The sequence below is a fragment of the Chiloscyllium punctatum genome, chromosome 28 (assembly GCF_047496795.1).
Source record: "Chiloscyllium punctatum isolate Juve2018m chromosome 28, sChiPun1.3, whole genome shotgun sequence".
Taxonomy (NCBI): Eukaryota; Metazoa; Chordata; class Chondrichthyes; order Orectolobiformes; family Hemiscylliidae; genus Chiloscyllium; species Chiloscyllium punctatum.
This window is the reverse complement of record NC_092766.1, coordinates 59,457,154-59,473,128: the sequence shown is the minus strand read 5'-3', so window position 1 is coordinate 59,473,128 and position 15,975 is coordinate 59,457,154.

Sequence of the window (15,975 nt, the reverse complement as noted above, 5' to 3'; positions counted from 1 at the left end):
CTTTCCCGAGGCCGTTCTGATCCCTATGACCCTTTTAATTGGGGTTTGTTCCTGTGTTTTCGTAAAAGTGGGAAGCACATGTTTATACCTACTGTTTGTACAGGCGTATCTAGCTTAACTTCATCCCCTCACAACATCTTATCTACTTGCCCATAATGTCTACCTTCTGACATACAGTTTTAGCTAATACAAAAACAATTATATATTTCCTCCACATCGTTTCCATTCTTGTTGACTCAGCTCTTGGCTAAAACAATTACACACTGGTGTGAGTTCATTTTACTTTGTAAGATGGAATTGCAGAATTGCAGAAGTAACATTAATTTACCTATATCCCACAATTTCCCCCTTTTCTTTAATTACCATTTGTTATCTTCTGCATTTTTCTTTTAGGGGCACCTGTTTCATCAAGGCTGTTTCAATCAGTCTTTGCGTGAGCCCTCGTATACAGGGTATGATCATTTTTATTAATTGTTACCCACCAAAAGAGAGCTGACACAAAGCCTGCTGCAATCTGGTTACAAGCCTTGAATTCATCAGGTACCCCCCTAGGGACTCCTACCGAATCGAGATAAATCCTGTCATCGAAAAAAGTGTCTAACAGTAATCTCTTACCCCTTCCCTTTTTCCCTCCTATCTTTTCCTTCTCAATGCCAGGGTAAATGGAATTGCCAATTGTACAATTGCACATATCCCTCTCCAATCTGGAGGTAGCGTGGGTCTCAATATTTTGCCTCCACAGTACCACCACAGATCCGCTCGGGGAACCTTTAGTGCTGAGTAGTTCCCTCCCTTCTCCATTTCGGTTACATTCTTAATCTCTGTACATAATTTCAGCTCCCCCAAATCTTTCGACTGACTTGTACCTCGTCTATGCACACACGACGTGTGATTTCCAACTGCGGCAGAAAACGGGGGGGGAACTTTTACATCTTTCTTCTCCAAGGGAGGGAACATCAGTGATAGGGAGGTACAATTCCTATCATTCCACGCAGTCTCATCCTGATACAGGGCTATCATACATTTCATGCCCTTCCTGTCTCGCTTCCACCCGAGCGGAAAGGGAACCACCTGGGCCACTGGCCGACCGGAGGCACATGCATAGCAATTGCTCTTGTTCAGACTTTTCACAGTATACTTTACCCATTCAACCCAGGCATTTGCATCCCCGTACCCAGTTTCTATTTCAATGGTCTGTTTCAAGTCCTTTACCTCTATAAATTTTACTACTTTAGCATCATCGGGAGGGGTGAAAGATTGTATCTTATTACCCAGTAGTTCTACCCGTTTTCCCCGTCCTACACTAATTCGGAAACAATAGCCCAAGAAATCCTTCCCATTTGCTTTCATTTCTATCCCAAACATTTCATTTCATTGGATCTCATAGGTGCCCCCCCCCCCCCCCCCCCCCACCAGGATTGTTTCGTGCCATGTGGTTTTCCTTATCATTAGGTATATTGGGTTACACTTTTTATCAGGACAATCACGAGCTGGTCGGAAGGGGGCCTGGTGTACTGTGATGAGACCATTATACTAAATACCATCCCCAAGGCCATCCCCATAGGACTTAAGATGTATCTCAGAGCTGCGGTACTGTCTCTGATTATCTACATCCCCACAATTTACTAAGCTGCATACATCAGCGTCTATTACTTGTGGATTATCAGACTTGGGGACCGTTAATAATACATATGAAAATGATATTTGACAAAATCCCAATACTAAAAGGGCTAGCATCATATCTCTAGCAGCATTCCCAGTATTCTAAACATCATGCTGAATATACAATCTTACAGAAATAATCCCGCGCTCGCGTCGCCACTGTATAATCAGTTACTCAAAGTCTCTTTAGCCTGAGTTTCAGCGAATCTTGCGTTGATTCGGCTGTCCAGATTTCTTCCTCAACTGGAGGGTCCACTGGCCCTTTGATCCGAGTGTAGTGAGTCCAGCCTTTCTCTGCTGTCCTTATCGCTGTTTCAGGGGTCAAAAGAGCCTGGTACGGCCCTTCCCAGTCCGGTTGCAATTTAGTCTCTGTCCATGATTTTACTAAGATTCAATCTCCCGGCCGGATGGGATGAATGGTGCATTCAAGGGGTGGAGTCTGTGCCAATAAACCCTGTTTCCTGAGGAAAAACAAAGAGGAGGACAAACCCAGTATATACTTCTTTAAAAACAAATCTTTAGTTTCGGGACTTGGCAATTCTCCATTCGTTCCCAAGTAAGGTAATCCAAATAAGATTTCATAGAGGGATAGTCCCAAATCTTTCCTTGGGGCTGTTCGTACTCGCAAGAGAGCTATAGGTAAACATTTGATCCAAGGGAGTCTGGTTCCTATTATCAATTTAGAGAGCTGTCGTTAGAGTGTTTGGTTCATTCTCTCAACCTTTCCTGATGATGGCGGGTGCCACGGAGTATGAAACTCCCAGGAAATTCCCAACCCTTTCATTACCCCCCGTAACACTTTAGAGGTAAAGTCAGTTCCTTGGTCGGAATCAATATGGTTCACGAGTCCATATAGGGGAATTATGTGCTCCAATATTGTTTTAGACACTCCACTCGCAGTGGCGGTAGCTAGGGGGTATGCCTCAACCCAACCAGATAAATGATCTACTATGACTAGCATATATTTTAGTCTCCCTACCCTGGGTAGTTCAGTATAATCTACTTGTATACTCTGGAAAGGTCTCAATCCTGGGTCTCTTCCTCCTGGGGTCCGTTTTCTCAAGACTTTCTTATTTACCTTTCTGCATATGATACATCCCTCACATATTTGTTTAGCAATTGTATATATTCCTTTACATCCATATTCCCTAAGAACCAAATCACACATTGCTTGTACTCCCCAATGGCTGCCTTGGTGTAGGACAGCCATAATGTCTCGCATCATCATTTTGTTCAACATTCTCCTTCCATCAGGTAACCTCCAATGCCCGTCTGCTGTTTTTACAGTCCCTAAATCTCTCAATTCTTTTTCTCCGCTTTCAGTAAATATTGGAGCTTCCCGAGGACCTGGGACAGTAGGTGTTAGGTAATGAATCACCACTTCTTGTGGGTTCAGGGCTGCTTCCTTAGCCACTTCAGCAGCTAATCTATTTCCCCTAACCTCTGGTTCATTTCCTTTCTGATGACCATTTACATGCACTGCTGCTATTTCTCGGGGAAGTAATAGGGACTCCAAGACCCGTTTAATCAATTTTTCATGTACTAATTCTTTCCCTCGGCTGTTGATCAGCCCTCGTTCCTGCCATATCTTGCCGAAAGTGTGCACAACACCAAATGCATATTTAGAGTCAGTGTATACTGTTCCCTCTTTATTCTCTAATGCTCTAAGGGCTCTTTCCAATGCATAGAGTTCACAAGTCTGAGCTGACCACCCATTTGGCAACCGTCCTGCCTCCACCACACTACTGTTTGTCCCGTCTCTACGACTGCATACCCATTATGTCTTTTCCCTTCAATCACCCGGGATGATCCGTCTATAAAAAGTCTAACCCCTGCATGAAATGGAACATCTCTGAGGTCCATGCGGACCTTAGTTTGGTATTCTATAATGTCAAGGCAATCGTGCCCTGGATTCTGAGGAGAGTCTCCTTCCCCTTTCCAAAGAAAGGCAGCTGGATTTAAACAATTGTCAGTGACCAACACTAGATCATCCTTTTCTATTAATATTGCCTCATATTTCAGAATCCGCGAGTCTGTCAACCATCGTCCAGCTTTTTGGTTTAGGATTGTTCTCACTTGGTGTGGAGTGCTTACTATTAGGGCTCCCCCAAATGTAAGCTTTCTGCTTTCCTCCACCAACAGTGCAGTGGCAGCCACAGCCTGCACACACTCAGGCCACCCCCGGGATACTGGATCAAGTAGCTTCGAAAGATATGCTACTGGTTGTCTCATTCCTCCCCACCTCTGGGTCAATACTCCCAAAGCCGCTCCCTTATCCACGGTAACAAAGAGGTGGAAAGGTTTATCTAGAGAAGGTAAGGCTAACACGGGGGCATGGATCAGATCTCTTTTGAGTTTCTCAACTAGTTCTTTTTCCTCATCATCCCAACTTAGACATTTGGGTTCCCCCTCTAATAGTTTGAGATATAATTTCTTAGTCTTCAGTGCATAGGAATCAATCCACAATCTGCAATAACCCGTTCGACCTAAAAATTTGCGTAACTCCCTTTTAGTGCTGGGCAGCGGCATTCCCACTATTCCCTCTATCCGTTCCGGGCTTACCTTTCGCTTTCCCTCACTAACTAAATGTCCCAAGTATTTCACTTCTTGCTCCACATATTGTAGTTTGTTTTTAGATACTCGCAGTCCTTGCTGACCCAGGAAATTCAATAATTTGTTAGTGGCTTCTACTACTCTTTCTCTTCTTTTTCCTGTTACTAAGAGGTCGTCTACATCCTGCAACAGGGTAGTCCCCTTGGGGCTGCTAAATTTCTCCAATATTTGTTCTAACATCTGTCCAAATAAATCCGGGGATTCCGTAAACCCCTGGGGAAGCACAGCCCACCGGTATTGCTGTTTCTGTCCTGTCTTAGGGTCTTCCCACTCAAAGGCAAACAAATTCCTACCGTCCTCTGCCAAGGGACAAGCCCAAAAGGCATCCTTTAAATCTATCACACTAAACCATTTGTGGTCATGAGGGATCTCACTTAATAACGTAGAGGGGTTTGGCACCCTGGGTGCCTGATCTGTACTATTCGATTTAATGTTCTCAAATCCTGCACCAATCGATAAGTTCCATCGGATTTCCGCACTGGTAGTATTGGGGTATTATAAGGAGACATACATGGCTCCAACAGTCCATCTCTAATCAATCCTTCAATTACTGGCTGCAGTCCTCGTTTACCTTCTATGGAAATGGGATATTGTCACTCACAGACAAAGTCCCCTTTCCTTTTTTAAAAAAAATTTACTTCAAGGGGAGGGATCTATAGTTTTCCACAATTCCCTTCCCTAGCCCATACAATAGGGTCTATCTCTCTCTCCACATCCTCTGCCAACATTGCCTTTTGTACAACTAATTCTTTTTCCTGAATTCCAATCCCCAGTCCTAAGAGGATAATTAAATCTCTCCCTAATAAGTTACTTCCTATATCAGGGATATACAACAGTTCCCCTGTGACCCTATCCTTAGGACCTTCTATCATCATAGGTTCAAATACTGGAACAGTAAATCCTTCCCCTTTTTAACCCCGAAACAGTAATTGACCGTGTTGACATTCCTACTTTCTTTGGTTTAAAATTCAGTGATGACCATGCTACCCCCGTATCTACTAGGAAGACTACCTCTTCCCTATAGGGTCCCACCTTCAGGTTTATCAAGGGTTCCTGGTGGGTTCCCGGGGGCAGGAACCCCTGACACCCCTATACTTCATCAAAATTCATAAGCGGAATTGCCATCTCTTCCCTTTTCAGAGCAGGACACTCCCGCTTAAAGTGCCCTATCTTTCCGCAATAATAGCATCCTGCCTGTGGAGACCTCCAGCTCTGCCCCTGTCGCTCGAACCCTCCATCAAACGATCCCCCTTGTCCTCTCTGCCCTACATGCTGCCACCCACCGCTCCGGTTGGTCACTACTGGTTCTACTCTTTTCTTTAACTACCTCATCAACCGCAGCTACCATCATTTTCACCTTCTGTTTCTGTCTCTCATCCTCTCTCTTTGCAAACACTTTCTGTGCCTCTCTTAACAATTCATCTAATGGCTTTTCACTCCTTCTATTTGCGGTATCTTTCTCTGTATGTCTGGCCATTCCTTTGTCACAAAAATGTACTTTCAAAAGACCCTGTGCCACTGGGTTTTCAGGGTTCATTCCAGAATATTTCCACATTGAGTCTCTTAATCTCTGCAAAATAAAAGCTGAAGGAGTCTCATCTTTCTCCTGTCTAACTTCAAAGACTTTAGTCAAATTCTGTGACTTCGGAACTGCCTCTCTTATACCTTTTAAAATCAGGTCTTTCAATTCCTTCATTTCTTCTCTATGCTCCGGATTTTGGTTTTCCCACTGGGGGTCTCTGAGGGGAAACTTCACCTCTCCCTGTCCAGCATCCCCATCTCCAATGGGGTGTTCCCTGTCCCATATTTTAATGGCTGCTCCCCATATAAGTCCCCTTTCTTCCCCAGTAAATAGTATATTCAAAATAGACATTAACTCAGCCCAGGTATAGACTGGGCCCCAAAAATTGATCAATTTGTTCAGACAGCCCCACCGGATCCTCAACCAGGACCTTAATTTCTTTTTTTAAATGTTCTGACCTCCCCACTGCTGAGGGGGGCACTTACAAACCCAATCTCTTTATCCCCTATTGGTACCTCCCGAAGGGGATAAGTCATTACGTTCTTCCCCTTTTTCTTTTTTTTTTAAAGAAGTATTGCAATATTTCTAGCTCCCCATAACTTCAAACACCAATTCATCAATTCATGCTTGACTAACTTTAAAGCCTGTTCCAAACTTGTAAATATATTTATATATTTACATTCATTTATTCAGTATTTAATATTCAAAATGTAAAATGCATACAGTTCTCAATTTTGAAATCCACTGTAATCACCCAGTTTTAGTCCCTTAATTTAAATCCAAAATTAGTTATCTTAAGTTGTCCTGACCAATCATTGCTCAATTACAATACTATAGGTCGTGAAATAATCAGAGCTGCCTTAAAATTATTTGTCTATTCAAGTTTTAAAAAAAAACTTCAAATGCATGAACTATGGCCGAATCCAAGGTCACAGATATTAACCATAGGATCTTGTTTTTACTACAATCTAATGTTGAACTGAAACTTCAACTGTCCTCCATAACTCGCTTTTATGTAAAGATAAAAGAGATTAGTTAGAAACTGATAGTGAGACAGTCATGACCTGTAAGAAGAACAGGAGTTATCATTCATTTTTTTCATAATCTCTATAGAATCCTTAACCTTAAAAGAAATCATGTTAAGTTTCCATAATAAGAATCAGATTAAAAACAGTCCCGGAACTCAAGCTCCAGGGAATAAAACGCAAACATTCAATCACCAACAAACAAATGTGCATTCAAACCAAATCACAAAGGGTTAAACTTTCTACCAGCTGTACAGCTCTCTTCATTCTCTCTCTCTTTCTCTCTCTCTCTCACTCATTGACAAATAAATTCAGATATTTACAAACCCAGTCTTTGTCCGACCTGAATTTTGGCCAAAAGAGGCGGGACGAAGAATGGATTCCTTAGTCCATATGAAGCAACAATATTTAATCATCTTTTTCCCCTGTACAAGTATTATTTTGCCAATTCCACAACATCCTCCCCAAAGGACTTTCTGGAGGTATGTTGTAAGGGACCCCGCCTTCATTTCCATTTCTTTTTCCTTCTTTAGTTTTCCCGGAGGCTTTTTCCTTACCCACGGCACAACCCATATGAGTTCCTTCGTTAGTCCCTTATTAACTACTAAAACTCAATCCCGGCCACCAAGGCAATACTTAAAAGTCAGATTTCTTACCTTGGTCTGTGCACAGAGTTGCCTGGCCCCTTTGTGCCGTATTGTCTATCGAGCTCCTATCACTGTCTGATTCAGATGTCTCTCTTGTGGGATTCGTACCAGTCGCCCAAGGGAGCAGACCAAACCAGGACACGAGACCGCTCCTCAATGGGGAACGGGACGCGTCTTCCCAGTGTCCAAGGCCAGCCACTCCCCCCGGTGATGGAAGAAAATCCCGGACGAGCCCCCAATTGTGAGAAACAAAGCCCACTCACTTCAATAATTTCAGTCCGAGACAAGATCTGAATCAATTGCGTCACTTATTTTACGCTTGCAAGTGGGTGTGATGTCCCGTGTCTAAAAGGCAGAGGACATACACACCCCAGGTTCAATTCATACATAATATTTATATGATTTAATGTCCATTGTTTTACACTGCTCCCTCCCCTGCTTACATCATCCACTTCCCTAAGACCGGCCCCCATTACCCCTGTTTGCCTCTTGCCTTATCCGGCCTTGTCTGTGATAAAATGCTTATTTCTGGCCTCACAAGGCTGTTTGACCTTACCCTGCTATAGGTCATTGTTAGGCATATCCCTTCTTCATCATTATCTACCCCCTTCATCTGTGCCATTCCCGAGGCCGTTCTGATCCCTATGACCCTTTTAATTGGGGTTTGTTCCTGTGTTTTCGTAAAAGTGGGAAGCACATGTTTATACCTACTGTTTGTACAGGCGTATCTAGCTTAACTTCATCCCCTCACAACATCTTATCTACTTGCCCATAATGTCTACCTTCTGACATACAGTTTTAGCTAATACAAAAACAATTATATATTTCCTCCACATCGTTTCCATTCTTGCTGACTCAGCTCTTGGCTAAAACAATTACACACTGGTGTGAGTTCATTTTACTTTGTAAGATGGAATTGCAGAATTGCAGAAGTAACATTAATTTACCTAAATCCCACACTACCAACCCGGGAATCCCAATGATCCAATATCGGAGATTGTTATCAGTTCATGTGCATCCCGTCCTTCTTGTGTGTATCCTACTGACCCGTGAATCCCAATAATCCCTATATCGTAAATTGCTTCCAGTTCAGATTCATACCGTTCTTTTTGTGTATCGCCTACTGACTCGGGAATCCCAATGATCCACATATCGGAAGTTCTGCCTCCCCGACCAGCACTTTGATCGTGTATTTAACTGTGCTACCTTACGATTCCTAACCTCACTCACACGTGACATTTTCTAATGTCTCCAAAATTCAAATATCCTTTCAGCACAACTCCAGCAAGGCCTTTTCTTTAAACTGGATAGTTTTGATAATAAAAACTTAAGTGTGACATCAGGAAAGTGGGACCACTGAATCAGTCCAATGACACCCAGATCTGATATCTATCCCCACCACCAAACCTGCTTGACAAGGTATACACATGGACCATGAATTTGCAGATGGCCGAGGATAAACAGAATATTAGAAAATGTCAGCTCAGATGGATGTAATTCAGCCTGTTTACTCAGCTTTGCTATTCAATTGGATTCTAGTTATTCTGTTCCTTTCAATGGCAGGGTCTTTACCCAGCATTCCCAGCGGGTCAGAAAGTTCCCAGTGTCGTTGTGTACACAGTCCTTTAGATTAGATTAGATCACTTACAGTGTGGAAACAGGCCCTTCGGCCCAACAAGTGCACACTGCCCCGCCGAAGCGCAACCCACCCATACCCCTACATCTACCCCTTACCTAACACTACGGGCAATTTAGCATGGGCAATTCACCTGACCTGCACATCTTTGGACTGTGGGAGGAAACCGGAGCACCCGGAGGAAACCCACGCAGACACGGGGAGAACGTGCAAACTCCACACAGTCAGTCGCCTGAGGCGGGAATTGAACCCGGGTCTCTGGCGCTGTGAGGCAGCAGTGCTAACCACTGTGCCACCATGCCGCCCACCTGCGAAGGGAGTATCCAGTGCCAGGCAATGGGGTGTGGGGAGTCCAGGGGTGGCACAAGGAAATGCTGCATGTAGTGACGATGGACTGAGGGAACTGACGAGAAGGAAAGGGCATCCATGGACACTGCACTCAGAGACGTGGCCGGGCAAGATACCTAAACACCCAGAGGAACCCGCGAACCACGGCTTCTTTTACAAAATTACTGTCACATTTGCTGCATTTCTCCATCGAACAAAAGCAAAAATTCCATAGATGGTGGAAACTTGAAGCAAACATAGAAATGTACTGTGGAGAGAGAAGAGAGTTAATGCTCCCAATGCAGACACGGGAAGAATGTTCAAAGTCCACCCAGACAGCGTCCAGAAATTGGAAATGAACCAAATGTCCTCAGCACTGTGAGGCAGCATTGTTGTGTCACCACGTTGCCCAATGATGGATAATTGGGGATAGTATAGTTAAAAGCATAGATACTGTTCTCTGTGATCAGGATTAAGATTCCTGAAGGTCGTGTTGCCTACATGGTGCTCGCGTTTGGGATATATCATCTGGGTTGCAGAACTTGGAGTAGGAGGGGAATGATCCAATGGTCAGGGTCTGTGTAGGTACCAAAGGCTGGACAAACAAATGACAATGAGAAGAGCGACGGGTAATACAGGACTGAACTATAATTTCGGAATGCATGCAGTTTAAGGAATAAGGTAAGTGAGCTTGTGACTTATCCATAAATTGGCAGGTACGACATAGTGGGCAGAACAGTGACATCGCTGCGAGAGGATCAGGATTGGGAGCTGAATATTCAAGGATATTCATCCTGTCGAAAAGATACGCAAGTGTGCACAGAGATAGATTTGGCTCAGTATTAAGAATGGAATTGAATCAATAATCAATAATAAAAAATGAAATAAGGTCAGATGGTGTAGAATTGAGGAATCAAAAAGGTGAAAAAATGCAGTTGGAGTTATATACAGGGAGCTGGTGTGTAAGATACACCAGGCGCTCGAAAGAATTGTTGGAAAGGCAAAGTTATAGTGATCATGTGGAATTTTATTATGCAGATGGACTGGGAATTCAGACTGATGGTGGTTGGCAGGAAAAGGAATTTGTAGAATGTCTACGAGATGGCGTTTTGGAGCAGCTTGTGCGGGCAGACTAAATGAGGGGAGCTTAAGGTGACAGTGATCATAATATAATTGAATTTACTCTACAATTTCAGATGGAGAAGTTGGAATCAGAAGTAACGGCATTACAGCTGAATAAAGGCAATTACACAGATATGAGTGAGGAGCTGGTTAGAATTGACTGGGAGACGGGCCCAGCAGGAAAGACAGTACAACAGCAATGGCAGGAGATTTTTCGAGTAATTCAGGATGGAGGAGAGATTTATTCTGAGGAAAAAGAGGCTTGTATAGGGAGAATGGGACAATCATAGCTGACTAGGGAAGTCAGGTATAGCATAAAAGCAAAAGAGAAAGGATATAATTTTGGAAAGTGCAGTGGGAAACCTGAGCTTACAAAGACAAAACTGAGGGCAAACAAAATAAAATAAGGAGGGAGATTATTGAATATGGGGGTAAGCTCGCCAGTAAGATAAAAGAAGACTGTAACAGTTTCCTTCGATATATAAAGTACAAAAGAGCGGCAAAAGTGAACACTGGATTGCTGGAAAATGATACTGGAGAAATAGTATGGGGAACGAGAAAATGGCCAAGGAACTGAATAATTACTTTGCATCAGCTTTCATGGTGGAATGCATGAGTAATACCTTAAACATTCAAGAGATTGAGGGGCCAGTGCTGAGTATGATGGCCCCCACCATGGAGAACATGCTACAAAAAGATGTAATGGCCCAAAGGTGGGTAAATAACCTTGACCAGATGGACTACATTCCAGTGTTATAAGGGAGATAGCTCAAGAGGGAGTGGAGGCAATCGTGGTTATCTCTCAGGAATCACTAGAGTAAGGAACGATCCCAGAGCTCTGGAAACCCACTAACGTGACACTCCTTTTTAACGAGGGAGTAAGGAAAAAAGACAAAAAAAATCCCACCAAGAATAGTTTAACCGTTGTCATGGCTAAGATCCTGGAAACCATTGTGAAGGATGAGATTTCTGAATACTTGAAAGTGTTTGGTAAAATAGGGCAAAGTCGGCATGATTTCATCAAGGGAAGTTAATGCCTGACAAATCTATTGGAATTCTTTGAAGAGGAAATTAGCAGGCTCGACCAAGCACAGCCAATGGATGTTATCCACCTGTAATTCAAGAAGGGCTTTGACATGGCGTCGCACAGGAGATTACTGAGTATGATAAGGGTCCATGGTGTTAGAGGCAAGGTAGTGGCATGAATAGAAGCTTGTCTGTCTGGCAGAAAGCATAGAGTGGGGATAAAAAAGTACTTCTCAGGATGGCAGCCGGTGACAAGTGGTGATCCAGAATGCTCAGTGTTGGAATCATAACTTTTTACTTGTTACATTAACAATTTAGATGAGGGAATTGAGGGCACTCTGGCGAGGTTTGCAGACGATACGAAGACAGGCACATCGTCGTATTGAGGAAGCGGAGAGGCTGAACAAGGATTTGGACAGGCAAAGAGATCGTCAGATGCATTCCAACGTTGGAAAGTGTGAGGTCATGCACTTTGGCACGAAGTTTAGAGGCATGGTCTATTTTCTAAATGGCGAGAAAATTCAGAAATCTGAAGTGCAAAGGGACTTGGGAGTTCTCGTGCAGGGTTCTCTCAAGATCAGCTTGCAGGTTGAGGCCGTTATTAGGAGGGCAATTGCAATTATGACTGGGAGCATTTACTACGAGAAGAATTTAATACAAGAACTGACTCTATACGGCTTTGGTCAGACCATATTTAGAGTATTGTGCTCATTTTTGAGCTCCATACCTCAGGAAGGATGTACTGGTCCTGGGGCGTGTTCAGAAGATTTTCACGAGAATGGTGATAGGAATGAAAAGCTTATTGCATGAGGAATGTTTGAGTTCTCTGGGTCTATACTTGATAAAGTTTGAAAGGATGAGAGGGAATGTAATTGTAATAGACAGGATACTGAATGAGCCGGAGAGAGTGGAAGTTGTTCAGATGTTTCCATTGGATTAGAATCCGAGGGCACAGCCTTAAATGAAAGGGAACACTTTTTAGAACAGTGATAAGGAGAAAGTTATTTAACCATAGAATGGTGAATCTTTGAAATTTATTGTCACAGAAGGCTGTGGGGGCAGGCCATTGAGTATATTTGATTCGGAGATAGATAATTCTTGATTATCCAGGAGATGAAGGGTTATGGGGAGAAGGTCGGAGAATGGGTTTGAGAAACCTATCAGTGATGATTGCATGACGGAGCAGACCCGATGGGCTAACTGTCCTAATTGATGCTCCAATGTCTTATAGTCTTCTGGTCTAAACCTTAAGGAGGCACCGTGCATCTCTGAGAAGATAGATTCATGTTCTTCATAAAGGTCAGAAGCTGTTGGGAATAGTTAACTGTTTTAGAATGAAGGTGTTGTGGCTGCTGTCGGGATGGTGGATAATATGACATTCAGTGCAGGGTCACACACCAACTGCACTGTATTAATGTGGGGAGTGTTTATTCAAAACTTGGACCTGTCCGTCTCTATCAATAGGGAGTATGGGTTGGGGTAGGTGGGCGTAACGTCCGCCCAGGCAATTTAACTATCCCGAAGCATGCATCCTGAGTGAAATAGCAGTCATGGAATTTATCACCTTCTCATTGTCTGTTTAGAATATAAGGAGCAATTGTCCATCTCTCTCAGGGTTCAATGCAATCACCACTTATTCTCTCACAGCGCTACACTCCTCATGGTGCCATCATCCCAGGGACTAATCTGGTGGAACTCCTCTTCTCCCTCTCTGTGTTAAGGAGATCACTCCAGATAAAGGAAAGAAAATCTGTCCCCAATATGCCAAATACTGCCTCAACAACACTCTCAAGTTTGATCACAATAATTCCTTTCCCTCACTTAGCTGGCTCCATTTCTTTCGTGTGACACAGGAAACCATTCATTTACAATGCACTGCCATTGATGGAGAATTTAAAAACATCCTTACATCTATAGGTCAGCATCAATAAAGCCAGCACCAGAGGTGCCCATGGAGACGGACATCACTCTTGGAAGAGACTCAGTCACAAAGAATACATCTAAAACAGTGAAAGGCTACCTTCCTGAGTGGAAATGAGCCGTAAGAATATGGGATGCAGGCAGAGGAAGGGAACAACTTTTCCTGTTATTCTGCCCTCACGGGATGTGTGCGGCCCTGGTCAGGCCAGCATGTTATGCCGATCTTGAACTGAGTGGCTGTTTCAGCTGTTCCACAGGACAATAAATAGTAAAATAAACTGCCGTGGGTTTGAAGTTAATCAGAGTCTTGACCAGAGAATGATGACCCACTGCCTTCTCTAATGGGCATAAGGCAAGCCGATATCAACAGGTTATTATTCTGTGGTTCTAGAATACGAGCCAATGACGTGATCCACCATACACTGTCTGCCCATCTTTCATATTTTGTGCAGAGAACGAGTCAAACATCTCAAGTGCAATTATTTTGCGATGGGCACGTGGTTAGAAGGGATTTGAAACAGATGTATCTGGAATTAACAAAGGCACAAACGATGGTTTATTCAGGAATTGAACTGAGGCTGAGGAGGAGACTGGGACGGTCTTAATGGTGGGACTGGACAGGATTGGTACAAGGGGAGGATATGGAGATGTACACTTTGCAGGAGAAAATGAATCAAAGAGATTGAGAACAGTGTGTTTTATCCTCGCGTATTGGTGAGTAATTTGTAAATAATAGTTTGCTAGTTATAATTTCTAAGGACTGGAATCTTTGATTGGAGCTGAAAACGTTGGCTTGCACCTTTCCAAAATCTGCATATCGTGAATCTGTTCAGACCATTTCACTGAACACACAGAGTGACTTACCAGGAACACCAACTATAGCAAGGATCGGGTAGTAACCAGCTTGAATAACCATCAGTACATCTTCAATCCGCGATACTAATGATATCCAAGGTTGGAAAAGCCAGTAAAGACCATAGGATAAACTCCTATCCATTGTTGTAACATTCCAGTCTAATGTTCCCAGATTTCCATCTCTCCTGCCCTTCTCTCTGAAGCTTCTAATCCCTATTATTGCTGTTGGAAATGCTCCCGCTCACACTATAGGATAAAACACTGAAAGCATTCCCTTATTAATAGAAGAGAGAAACTCTCTCGGGACGCATACGATCCACGGAGACTGACAGAATTACAATCGCTGAACAAATAGCTCCAGTTCGCCCCTTTGAATTCAGTGCTACTTTATTGAAATTCAAAATAACGTTGAACATTTATGCATTCTGGGTGTGATATGCGAGTGTGACTGAAGGAAGGAATGTTGAAGATGGCAGATTGATTGTGTGTAATCATTCAGTCTGCCTTGGGTATGGAAGTAATGCCAGAAGTTTAACGGAACATAAACATGCTTCTCTGTAAATAAGTACAGAAATGAATACCGTAACTACTGATTACTGATATCATTGCAAAATCTGTAAAACATTGAGAAAATATCTATCATCCATGATCTGATCGTAAAATGTGCCAAAAAAGATACGTGGGTTACAACAAACAAACGGCATGGATACGCTAACAGAGAATTGCACATGGCAAACACAGTGCAGATTGTTATTCCAGGATCAGAGAGGGCAGGTGTCGGTCAGGCTGTTGATGTTATCGATGCTAAGGACCTGTCATGAGGTGTCATTTAATGGACTTCAATTACATTGTGATTACGATATTGGGGAAAAGAGAGAAGACGGAGAAGACTGGGGAACATGGCTGATTAGATTGGGTGGAGGGACAGTGATATTCCCCATTTACCAGTATTGGAATGTTACTCTTTATTACTCATATGAAGAACAGATTCAAGAATACATCTACAATGAGGAATTAGCAGAGACAATATTAATGAAATGTGTTTATGCAATATAAAATACAGGAACAAAATGAATTTCTGCACCCACCAATATATGCAAAGTACAAAGAGATAAGGTTGTTAAAATACACTCCTGATTTTGAGTCATATAAATTGAAATGTGATTTACATAACTAGGAAAGTGGTATGCAAACTTTATCAATCATTATTTGACCCACAGCTAAGATCGTGATTACACCTCTGTCAGTGAATCCCTCACTGAGATTCTCTGGCCTAGTCTCTCATACAGTATCGGTGTGGGCGGGCGGGGGGGGGGGGTGTCGTGGATGCGGAGCGGTGGTTGTCATTTCCTGCTGCTCTTGGCACAGTCTATTTAAAACCTCTGCTTTCTCCATGGAACCAATCTATTGGCCTAATGGGTTCTGTTTCGCTGTCAGTAACCCAGCTCTGTGATATTGTTGGAAATAAATAATTTCGGATGACAGCCAGTACCAGCACAGTGCTGACAGTGCATGGAGCCCAGACGTAGGGCTTGCCGTCCAGAGGAATCTCTAAATAAAGCTTCTAACTTCTGTCTGTTCATATTTATCTATCGTAATGCAGTCTTCTGATTTATCTGA